The sequence below is a fragment of the Eschscholzia californica genome, unplaced genomic scaffold, assembly GCF_041429995.1.
Source record: "Eschscholzia californica isolate CP2 unplaced genomic scaffold, dmEscCali1.0.p SCAF_194, whole genome shotgun sequence".
Lineage (NCBI taxonomy): Eukaryota > Viridiplantae > Streptophyta > Magnoliopsida > Ranunculales > Papaveraceae > Eschscholzia > Eschscholzia californica.
In genome coordinates this window covers 1-12500 of record NW_028238303.1, presented here as the reverse complement: position 1 = coordinate 12500, position 12500 = coordinate 1, and the positions used below count along the sequence as shown (strand labels likewise).

General features: G+C 36.0%; 1 protein-coding gene and 2 non-coding genes across 3 annotated transcripts in view; 2 read left to right on the top strand and 1 right to left on the bottom strand.

The window, feature by feature from the left end:
* LOC147560741 (photosystem II CP47 reaction center protein) overlaps positions 1-4251 on the bottom strand; it is a 9033-nt gene extending 4782 nt beyond the window's left edge. Inside the window, exon 1 of the mRNA XM_086657462.1 lies at positions 1-4251. This exon is cut by the window's left edge and continues 3144 nt beyond it. The gene's annotated coding sequence lies outside the window, so the exon portion shown is untranslated.
* Positions 4252-5130: 879 nt separating this feature from the next.
* TRNAP-UGG (transfer RNA proline (anticodon UGG)) lies at positions 5131-5204 on the top strand. The gene has a single exon. It is a non-coding gene; the product is annotated as a tRNA-Pro (tRNA).
* Positions 5205-5394: 190 nt separating this feature from the next.
* On the top strand, positions 5395-5468 carry TRNAW-CCA (transfer RNA tryptophan (anticodon CCA)). The gene has a single exon. It is a non-coding gene; the product is annotated as a tRNA-Trp (tRNA).
* The last annotated feature ends 7032 nt before the right edge of the window (positions 5469-12500 follow it).

Sequence of the window (12500 nt, the reverse complement as noted above, 5' to 3'; positions counted from 1 at the left end):
CAATTATAAGAATTTATGTTAGAAGAATTTATGGTTGGCTTGGTTGGACCAATAAAATGAAGTATCCAGGCTCCGTTCAGAAAATACCCAATTGGTAAAATATGTATGATTCCCATTTGTATCATAAATTTGTATCATAAATGATTAATGATTCCTATTTATATTATACCATATGAGCGATCTCAAACTGCCAATCAATCAATGGAATAATATGATGACTACATCGAATATTTGGCGGAAGACATGAAATGAATTGAAAAAAAAAAGAAGTCTTAGCAAACAAAAGAAGTGGTATTGGGATCATTTGTCCTATATGTGCAAATCGAGATCGGGTAGATCTTTACCCGGAGTAGAGCATAAACCTAAAAGAATTGAAGAGGCCCATTCAGGAACAAGAAAATAACATCGTAATTCGTAATTTGGATTGGATTTCGATGAAAGAATATATCAATGAGACGTTAGTTCGATAAGTTTAGTGAGTTCTTTTTTATGGGGAAGTGAGTAAAAACTCATCTTTCTTGAAAAATCGAAGAAAAAGCCCCTTCGTTATTCGTTAGGAGTTAGAAAGATCCTGCTATGAAAAAAAATAAATAAAGAGGGCTGGAATTGACACATTGATTCTTTTTTTCGCAATTTTTATTTTTTGAACCGTATGCATCCAAAGGTGCGTGTACGGTTCCTAAGGGATACAATTTTGTCCTAATCAACCGACTTCATCGAGAAAGAATACTTTTTTTAGGCCAAAACGTTGATAATGAGATCTCGAATCAACTTATTGGTCTCATGATATATCTTACTATAGAGGATGATACCAAGGATCTTTATTTGTTTATAAACTCTCCTGGTGGATGGGTAACACCCGGAATAGCTATGTATGATACTATGCAATTTGTGCAACCAGATGTACATACAATATGCATGGGATTGGCCGCTTCAATGGGGTCTTTCATCCTGGTCGGGGGAGAAATTACCAAACGTCTAGCATTCCCTCACGCTTGGCGCCAATGAGTTTTTATTTGAGAGAAAAAGAAGACTATGCCTTCGCCATATAGAATATGAATAATAAGTAATAATAGCATGGCACTTCGAGTTCGATATGAGCAAACCATTATTGTTTTTTCATAACATGAGATTCTGTATCGAGAGAGTAGTATGAGACAAAAGGTATTTCCGATTTGATCTTATCTATCGGGGGTCCATTTCAGCGTCACAAACTTTTTTGTTTTCACACCAGAGGTCTCTTTCCAATATTTATGTTACGAAAGAGTATTAAAATGAAAAAAAAAAAACGATCATTTTTTCCTTATTTGATGATCGGATCAAAAAGAAACTTTGGGATTGCTGAATCACAAAGGAGATAAATATATAAAGCAACGGAACCATCATAGTATTTTTTAACTCTCCCGAAAGGAAGGGTGGTAAATGGATCATTTAACGATTTGGGTCTGATAGATCCTATGTTTTCTCTTTCTTCAATGAAAGGAAAAAGTAAATTCCATTCTAGAGCCGTATGCAATGCGCAAAAAATGCCTGTACGGTTGTTCAATTCTATTTTTTTTTTCTTGTTCTTTATCTCTTTCCTTCGCACGATCGGGCGAGATAGGGGAAGCACTCATTATGTTATATCATCAGGGTAATGATCCACCAACCTGCTAGTTCTTTTTATGAGGCACAAACAGGAGAATTTGTCCTGGAAGCGGAAGAACTGTTGAAACTCCGCGAAACCCTCACAAGGGTTTATGTACAAAGAACGGGCAATCCCTTATGGGTTGTATCCGAAGACATGGAAAGGGATGTTTTTATGTCAGCAACAGAAGCCCAAGCCCATGGAATTGTTGATCTTGTAGCGGTCGAAAATACCGAGGATTTCACGTAAATCCGTGATTCCATTTCGAACCATAATTGAATGAACTGTGATTTGATATTTTATCTTCTTACCGAGGTAAAATGGGGTAAAATATTCAATGAAATCGACGTAATTCATAATCATCCGGTTAGGATCGATCTAAACCAGCCCATTCTGTATACGATTCAGCATGCCAACTATTAAACAACTTATTAGAAACACAAGACAGCCAATCAGAAATGTCACAAAATCCCCCGCTCTTCGGGGATGTCCTCAGCGTCGAGGAACATGTACTAGGGTGTATGTGCGACTCGTTCAGATCATGAACTGGAACAAAAGAAAGGAGACAATTTTGACAGTATCAATGATCAGTACCAATGAATAGGATAGAATGGAAGAGTTCCACTCACTATCTAAAAAAAGACCTCTATTGTGTATAAAATTTATGGTTTCCATTGGTAGAAATCCAATCACCTCAATTGGAGATGAGAAGCAATTCCCCATTGGTAGCAAATGGTTATCCATTAAGCGGGGAATGGTATTTAAAAAGCAGAAAAATTATGCTCCCACTCTTGCAAGAACGGATTAACAGGGTCAGCTACCTAACCAACCTTCATAATTAAATGCCGTTACTGTATGGGTAGATCTCATTGTGAAAAGACCTATTACTGTAGAATTTATGGGTAGAGCCAAAGAGTGTGAACTGTACAAGTTACTAAAACTAAATAGGGAAGGGGCTCCGGTGTATAGAAAGGACCTCACCGTTTAAAAAGTAACCATAGAAACGATGGAACCCACTATTTATTCATTTACATTTACGACTTAATTTACTTTTACTATTTTTTGGATACCGAGTATCGATACAATTTCTTATTTCGAGGTGAAATGCTTCAAAAAAAATCGTGGTTGGGAAGGTCATAGTAGCAAAAGCCATTGGAATTTTTATTTTATACACCGGAAGAATCAGTTTTGTTATTAATAGACCAGGAGGGGGAAAAAGAATGACTGAAAGAAACGAAATCAATCAGTTATTCATCAAAGTTTCATTTGATTCAATGACCAGAATTAGACGAGGATATATAGCTCGGAGACGTAGAACAAAAATTCGTTTATTTGCATCAACCTTTCGAGGGGCTCATTCAAGACTTACTCGAACTATTACTCAACAGAAAATGAGAGCTTTGGTTTCTGCTCATCGAGATAGGGGCAGGCAAAAGAGAGATTTTCGTCGTTTGTGGATCACTCGTATAAATGCAGTAATTCGTGAGAATAGGGTATCCTATAGTTATAGTCGATTAATACACGATCTGCACAAGAGGCAGTTGCTTCTTAATCGTAAAATACTTGCACAAATAGCTATATCAAATAGGAATTGTCTTTACATGATTTCCAATGAGATCATTAAATAAGGGGATTGGAAGGAATCCACCAGAATGATTTAAGCGGAGTTCCCCGGAGAATGAACTCCGGGAAGGTAGAGTCTAAATTACTACGATAAAGTAGTAAAAATGAACGAACACGTTTCAATAATAAAAATAAAAGATTTTATCTTTTTATTCCCCGATTCTATTTTGTTTTCTTATGACATGACAATCCAATCTGGATTCTCTAATTTTTCGAACAAAACATCAACCTGGGTTGGGGTTCGAATTGCAATTTTGATTCAATTGAGGCGTAGGCCTATTTATTTCTGGTTCTAGGACCAGTAGTTCTAGGGGTTGACTCGGTTCTCTCAAATTGTTTCTCATTATTAAGAAAAGGTAACAAAGATAAAATACGAGCTTGTTTTATAGCAATAGTAATTAATCGTTGTTGTTTCAAGGTTAATCTATTCACTCGTCGAGATAATATTTTTCCTTGTTCACTAATAAATCGACTAATTAAACTCATGTTTCTATAATCAATTCGATCCCCCGATCCAATTGGGGGCAAACGCCTACGAAAAGATCGCTTGGATTTAAGAAAAGGTCGCTTGGATTTATCCATGGTTTATTCCTTATCTCTAAAATCCTATTTCTGAATTCGAATTCATTTGGGATCCGACCAAAATAGGATTTGATTTGTTTCTATATATTATATGTAATTTGTTCTTGTTACTTCGAAGGGTAGCACACACACACGCCCCTTCAATCTATTTCTTTATCTCCCCATGAATTGTATGCTTGTAACAATAGGGACAGAATTTTCTCAATTCCAATCGACTAGGTGTATTGTGTCGATTCTTTTGAGTAATATATCTGGAAATGCCCGGCGATTCCTTATTAACACTGTTTCGGACACAACTAGTACATTCCAAAATAACTCTGACTCTGACCTCTTTACCCTTGGCCATGAACCTCCTTTGAATTTTGGATTCACTCAACGCTTCGCTTTTCGATCCGAAACGAAGAAAAAAAGTAAAAAAAAAAAAATAGAAGTTGCTAACTCGAAATCCAATTATGAAAGATTTCATTGCAATCAATAGAGCAATAATAATAAGTGATACAACAATTTCTAACTATTAATTATTTCTAACCCTAGTACAGTATTTCGTTTAAGTATCTTGTATGATTTTGTTGCCCTAGAACTACATTTATTGCTATTTGCGTACTCCCCCTATTAATTATTAATAGTAGAATTTGAGCCTGACCCGAGTTTTACTGAGGTTGAATCCACTTTGATTCTTTATTTTTCTGCCCTTACATATCCTAAAAAACCGAAAAAAGAAGAAAACAAAGAAAAGAGAGGAAGAAGGATTAGTCAGAGATAATTTATTATATCACTAATCTTCTTCGTCCCTTCTCATGTCAATAACTAGAATGAAAAAAAGGGGAATGTCAACGCATCTGGGAATAAATGATTGATCTCTATCAATAGACCTGCTAAGGACCCGAACCATAGAGTACTTAGCACAGGTGCCACGGAGAGATATGTTTTTATATCTCGCATTGAAAATCCTCCTTCTTTAATTGTAATACATATATGATCAGATGCATATGTAGTTAAGGATCACTTGTATTTGTACGCGGAATCCCTAACAACAATGGATATATACAACGACCCGGTAGATAAGATTCCCCTTTCCTTAAAACAGAAAAAGACGCCCCCTTCTTCCTGAGTATTACCGATAAATATTAATTTATTTATATGTTTATATGTTGGGTTTCATATGTATATAATTTTTTATTATATGTTATATGAGACCAAAAAGAAAAAATGGCAAGCGAAATTGTATATCAATGGGGAAATAATGATGTGGAAAACAAGACAGGGATTCTCTACAATGACACTGTATACCAATTGAAAGGGATGTAGCGCAGCTTGGTAGCGCGTTTGTTTTGGGTACAAAATGTCACGGGTTCAAATCCTGTCATCCCTACCTATTCCTTCTCCTACGGGCAGTAACAAGTATGGGCAATAACGGGGGGATCCATTGAGATCGATGAAAATTGGATAGACTCAATCTTTCATTTCAGTTTATGATACTATCTGCATGCAAGGTGTATTGGGCGTACAAAAAGAATCCTTTTCTTTCTTTTCTTTACGGTCTTATCTATTGTGATAAGAAAGCGCTCTTAGTTCAGCTCGGCAGAACGTGGGTCTCCAAAACCCGATGTCGTAGGTTCAAATCCTACAGAGCGTGATTCTGTTCTTCTTAGGTCGAATTTCAATGAAATAACTTCACTAACTTGAACAGCAACCTGAATCTGAATTTGACCTCCTGCGGGTTAAAAAAAGAAGGGGGTCAATCAAAAAACGAGATCTTACTTAATCAAAGATCCAACTGATCACCGCGCCTGTATTGTAAATATGCAGTTACGAATAATCCAGCCAAAGTAATAGGAATTAGACCTAACACGATTCCAAATAGTAAAACTTCAATCATTTCGATTTGTTTGATGTTTGAAAGGGGAAGAAAAAAGAGAGGTAATATCTATCTTTAAATATTAATCCGAATCGACCATGAATCTCAATGACCAAGAATTTACAATTGACGCGGGAAGGCATTCTAGAGTGCCTAGAATCTCACAGAAACATTTATTTTTATGAATTTAGAATTCAATTCAAATAAGTCGTATTTTGCTCAGACCAATAAATAGAGCTGGGGTTATAGTTGAAGCCGCCAGTAGAAAACCGAAATAACTAGTTATAGTAGGCATGAGGGAGCTAAATGAGATACGTTCTTTTTATACATATGGTTATAAAAAACTTACCTAAGTTTCCGCTTTTGAAAGATAAGAGGATACGAAAAAATACCAATTGATAGAATCCGTTCCAATTGAAAGTTTTTGATTCATCTTTCATTATCATTTATCATTATAGACGTCACTAACAAAGATAGAGTGAGAGAAGTGGAAAAAAAAGATTGATTCATCATCTGTGACATCTACCCATGCCGTGATTTCGACTCAACAGATTCATTGAGCAACTCGTGGGTAAAGTAATAGGAAAAGAACCTTGTAGTGGAATTTCATTTATAAATGAAACTCTCTTTGAATCACTATGGAATTAAATCAAATTGGAAAATTTTTTCTTTTTTAATTGTATAGAATCCAGTTTCTATTCTGGAACAAAGGACCTTAGAATACCTTTTGCTTTACCTCATTAGATTCAGTGGTTACCCCATTAGATTAAGCATGTAGGCTCATTAATTATACATAATATCTCGACTGCTAAGAAAAAAGTGTCGCACGATCGCTCGAAGAAATAAAAGCCTTAGTTCGGTACAACTCAATTTTAAGACTAGTAATTCTATTATCTTTTGGTTTTAGGTTCTACATGCTGTCTTTCCATATTAGGGAGTCCTATCCTTGGAGCTAGTCAAGAAGGAACCTTTGGATGTAATGCAGCAACGGTTGCATCACGCATATTGATTGTTCCAACTATTGTTTGTTTTCTTTCATTGAATACTATCTACTAATCTTATTGTACTACTAACCGATTTCTTGAACTGAAAGGATTTGAACAAAAACCTTTTTCTTTTATACATATACAACAGGGTTCTAGATTTCGTATCTAATTGAATTGTGTGAATATGATAATATCTTTCATGAATTATTAGAACCCGTTGGACTCACACTCTACCAGATCCTCGGGTTCTAGTCCAAAGTTAGTAATGGAAAGAACCCTATACTTATACTACTACAGGAATTTGAAAAATTTTCGATTGAATAGCACACGGTTCCGCATATATAAGGAACAAGAAAGGAAGAAATCAATTATGTACCACTTCTTTTGGTTTCGATATTGATTGAAATTGCGTTGCTGTGTCAGAAGAAGGATAGCTATACTGATTCGGTATACTCTAAAGATGCCCTCGGTACACTATTGACGATCTCACAAAGATTCAAGATCAGTGGGTTTCCATTTACTGATCCCATCTTTCACGGAATCGATCCCCCTTTGACTGTACAAGAATATGTGGAGCGCAGCATGTCTGGAAGCACGGGAGAACGCTCTTTTGCTGATATTATTACCAGTATTCGATACTGGGTCATTCATAGCATTACTATACCTTCCCTATTTATTGCGGGTTGGTTATTCGTCAGCACGGGTTTAGCTTACGATGTGTTTGGAAGCCCTCGGCCAAACGAGTATTTTACAGAGAGCCGACAAGGAATTCCATTAATAACTGGCCGTTTTGATCCTTTGGCACAACTCGATGAATTTAGTAGATCCTTTTAGGAGGCCCCAATGACTATAGATCGAACCTATCCAATTTTTACAGTGCGATGGTTGGCTGTTCACGGACTAGCTGTACCTACCGTTTCTTTTTTGGGGTCAATATCAGCAATGCAGTTCATCCAACGATAAACCTAATCCGAATTGAATTATAGAGCTATGACACAATCAAACCCGAACGAACAAAATGTTGAATTGAATCGTACCAGTCTTTACTGGGGGTTATTACTCATTTTTGTACTTGCTGTTTTATTTTCCAATTATTTCTTCAATTAAGAGAAAGAAAAAGAATAGTAGGAATTCTCTTATCCCATTCGGACGGATCTCATCTCATAATTATCCATGACTGTTTATGTCTCTAGCATGACCACTTGATGAAATGTGGAGGGAAGTGGGGTAAATGGCCGATACTACTGGAAGGATTCCTCTTTGGCTGATAGGTACTGTAGCTGGTATTCCTGTGATCGGTTCACTAGGTGTTTTCTTTTACGGTTCATATTCCGGATTGGGTTCATCCCTATAGTAATCATATGAACTAAGTTGTAGACAGGAAAAAGAAAGTAAGAACTCAACGGGACCTTACCCCTCGAATTAGACAAGGGGGTAAGGTCCCGTTGAGTTCTTACTCTTACAACGAGACTTTGATTCATTCCATAACATAAAAGTTCGAAGTTCATCCAGTTAACATAATCATAATATTCTATTCGTAGAAATAAAAAATGGGCCTTTTGCTCCGATGTTTCAAATCACGCTATTCCATTTTTTATGATAATGTTTTTGAAGAATTAATCCCATTGATTGGATTCAGAATATATGTTCTACATAGTATCAATTCGTCCAAAATCAGAAGAAAGAAGGAATCAATCCATTTTCTGGATGACATAATATGGATTCCTGTAGACCTGTAGACGAGACATCACCCAAAGCATTTCTATACTAATAGAATCTTACTCTATTTATTATCTCATCAAAGTTTCAATTTTCTTTTGTTTTTTACTTTTTTTAGAAGTTCATTGAAGAAGTTCTATTTACTCAATGAGTTACTCTACCCCTTTTTTGTTTTGCTTGCCCACCACTTCTTATAAATCCAAACAAGGAGGTTCCGATAAACCTAGAAAAAATGTAAAAAAGGAATAGTACTCTTTGACGAAGCAGATCAAGAATCATTATTCTTTCGACACAAGAAAAGGTGGAAAATTACTTTTCTTGTGTCGAAGATTAGGAAGACGAGTAATACCTCCTAGAATCGGTTGTTCCTTTCATTTATCCCTTACTTTATAGTCTCCTACCACGTATGTCTATTATCTATTTCTATTCGAATTTGATTCTATTATTCTAATAGCATAGAAAACTATTGATATATTTCGTGGCATTTCAAATTTGCCAATAGTGACATAATCACACCACTCCAATTTGGATTGAAAAACGGGTAGTCAAGTTCAAGTTAAATAGTGTTCTTCGCAATAGAATACTATTCTATTACTATACTAGCAGTGGAATCCAAGTAATTCCCGGCATCTCGCAGAAAAACAGTATAAACAAAGCAAGCAAATAAAAAAGCTTTTTTTTTTGACCATACATAATTACATCGATCAGCAAGAACAAGAATTTGATTTTTTTTATAAACTTGATGTTGATAAATACGTGGATCTAAAAATTCATTTCAGACAATTGAACCTTCTCAAACTGTTTCTTTTTAAGAACCAAAAATATTTGTGCCAGAATAACAGATGCCAAGAAGAACAAAAGGCCTTGGACACGTGATGGATCTTGAAGTACTATTTCTGCGTCTCCTTGACCAAATCCACCCACATTGGGATTACTTGTTAGTGGTTGATCAAGCTTGATGGATTCACCTTCTGAAACAAGAAGTTCTGGTCCTGGAGGTATAAAATCAACCACTTGGTGTCCGTCCGATGCATCCGCTATGGTTATTTCATATCCCCCCTTCTCTTTACGTATGATTTTGCTTACTATACCTGCTGCTGTAGCATTATAGACTGTATTGTTACTCTTACTCCCATCGGGATAAATCTGACCCCTTCCCCTGTTCCCGCCTACATATATAGGATATTTTAAGAAGTAAACGTCTTTTTTAGTAGCGGGGTCCGGGGAAAGGATAGGAAAGGTGATTTCACTATATTTCTGACCAGGAACAGGACCTATCACAAGAATATTTTTTTTAGTGGGGCGATAACTCTGAAAAGACAGATTGCCCATCTTTTCTTTCATCTCGGGAGAAATACGATCGGGAGGAGCTAATTCAAATCCCTCAGGTAAAATAAGAACAGCTCCCACATTCAAAGCCCCCTTTTTTCCATTAGCAAGAACTTGCTTCAGTTGCATATCATAAGGGATTCTAACAACTGCTTCAAATACAGTATCAGGAAGTACCGCTTGTGGAACCTCAATATCTACGGGCTTATTAGCTAAATGGCAATTGGCACATACAATACGCCCAGTTGCTTCTCGTGGATTTTCATAACCCTGCTGTGCAAAAATGGGATATGCATATGAAGTAGATGTCCGAGTTATTACATATATCATGATCGATACAGAGATGGATCGAGCCATCTGTTCCTTTATCCAAGAAAAGGTATTTCTATTTTGCATGGTCCAATTATTGATCCCAAAATTTCTACAATAAATTAGGTAGGTTGCTAGTATAGTTCCCTGTCCACGATTCTGCTATTGTATTGGAATAATTTTACTGGAATATAGGAAGAATCCCTGGATGGGTAGAAATATAAAAAGTGAGTAAGATTTTTAATGGTTTGTTTATGTACGAAGTAACAACATTATGATTGGATTAATATCGGTGGATCAGTCTTTAGTCATTCATTGAATGATAAATCACTACAAGTGACGGAGATACGCGATTTAAATAACGGAAGATCCAATATTTCAAAATTGTATCTAGAATGACTGGAAAAGTGGAAACAAGACCCGATATAATTTGGTCGTTATGATCAAACCCAAAATCTTTGGAGATAGAACCAATCATTAGTTCCCAACCATGGGGCGAGTGGAATCCGATACATAAATCAGTTAATAAAAGAATAGAAAAAGCTTTTATTGTGTCACTTAAGTTATAGAAGAATTCCTGAACCCAAGAATTAAGAATGACAAGTTCTTCATTACCCAGAATAGAATAACCACTTAGAATAGCGAAATAGATTATATTTGTCGAGAAGTCCAAAATGCTGTGGATATGACTCTCATTGTGCATCTTGATCAATTGTATCGTTTCTTTATGAATTCCTATATGAAGCTTTTGTATATGTGTCTCCGGGTACTCTTTTATCATTTCGTCCAAAAGGGATAGTTCCTCTAATTCTATGAATTTTTCTAGAACATGCTTTTCTTGAATATCATTCAAAAAAGTTTCGGATTGCCCAGTATTCCACCAATTCGTAACCCAAGATTCCAGACTTTTATTAAATGAGAGAGAGATCCACCAGGGCAAAAATACTATAGATGCAAGATATGGGAGGGTAGTGAGTGCTTTCTTTTGTGGCATTTTGAATCTGTGAATTGCTAATGAAACCAACTCATTCGTCGACTCTATCCGATCTGATATTTCTATGAAGCATGAGTTCTATAACAAGGTATTGAACCTATGGATCTACTGCCCTTTTTTATTTGTAATTAATTGGTTAGTCCTTGTATCGAGAAAGAATATAGAATTAGAATAAGGGTTCGCGCTGAATGAAGAAATAAAAATATATATTGTTTTCCGATCTCTCAATTGGTCAAATTCGAAACAATTACATCCTTTCGGTGAATGCCCGAAAGAGCCACCTCGAGTAATTCATATTATTCGGATTTCGAGACAAAAGAACCCCTTAGATCAATTATTTCAAAAAGTTTCGCTGGCTACCCAGACCATAACCCGGGAATAATTGGGGGAAATTTATGAAAAATATTGATGGGATGATGAAATCAAAAATGAGTGGCAAAACCCGAGAGAAATTGGATCTTATATTATAGTTATAAGAGAATAGTTATAAGAGATCCAATAATTTGATCATCAAGCGGGAAAAGAACGGATAAAAAGAAACATCGATTGACAAAATAAAAGAGGGGTAATTTACAATACAATATAGGATCCATCTGTATCTAACATATCAATTCAAAGATATGTGATGAATCCATTTAGACTTGTTACTAGCATGAAAGAGTTGAGTTTATTTCCATAAAAAAGAGTTTTGGTGGGCAAAAATAAGTTCGTTTTCTGGTTCTTCCATATACATCTGCTTTTGCTCGAATGAGCGTTCTGAAAAAGCTTTAGTTAAGTTCTATAAAAAGAAGATTCCTTAGTTCCTTCCCCAATGCTAATAAAGCATTAATTCTTTTCAGTTCATTTCAAAATACTTCAATTGGTACGCGCAAGAAATAGGCCAATTCAGCAGCTTTTTGTTCAATTTCTCGCGGAGTCAAATTCTCATCAGTCCGAGTCAAAGGAATGGCTCCCTGGCCTCTGATTTCCATATAAAGGACACGACGAGGAAAAATACCCTCTTTAATTTCTATTCTAATCGACTGGACATCTCTCATAAGGAATCGAAGAAAGATACGACGATTTAGCCCAGGAAATCCCCAACGAAAAATACACACTATTCCTTCTTTTCTATCGAATCGGTCATAACCACTACCTACATTCCACGAAATTGTGCACCACAAATAGGAACTAATGAACAGACCTGCGATCCCATAGAAGGACATCACGATCCCTTGTGGAAAAAAAAGGATTTGCTGAGACGGGAATAAGGATATCAGATTCCTACCAAGATAACTAGAAGCTCCAACCAATAAGAATCCTAGTGAACCGAAAAGAAGGATACAGGCCAGCAGAAATTACTTGTTTTTCGAGACCCCGTTATAAGTTCTATCCATATACGTTCTGATCGCCAGTTCATACTAGATCCAGTTGCATTTTATTGGAATTGAGAGAATAACCCAAATGAATTTGACTTTTCTTTTTTTGTTCCCG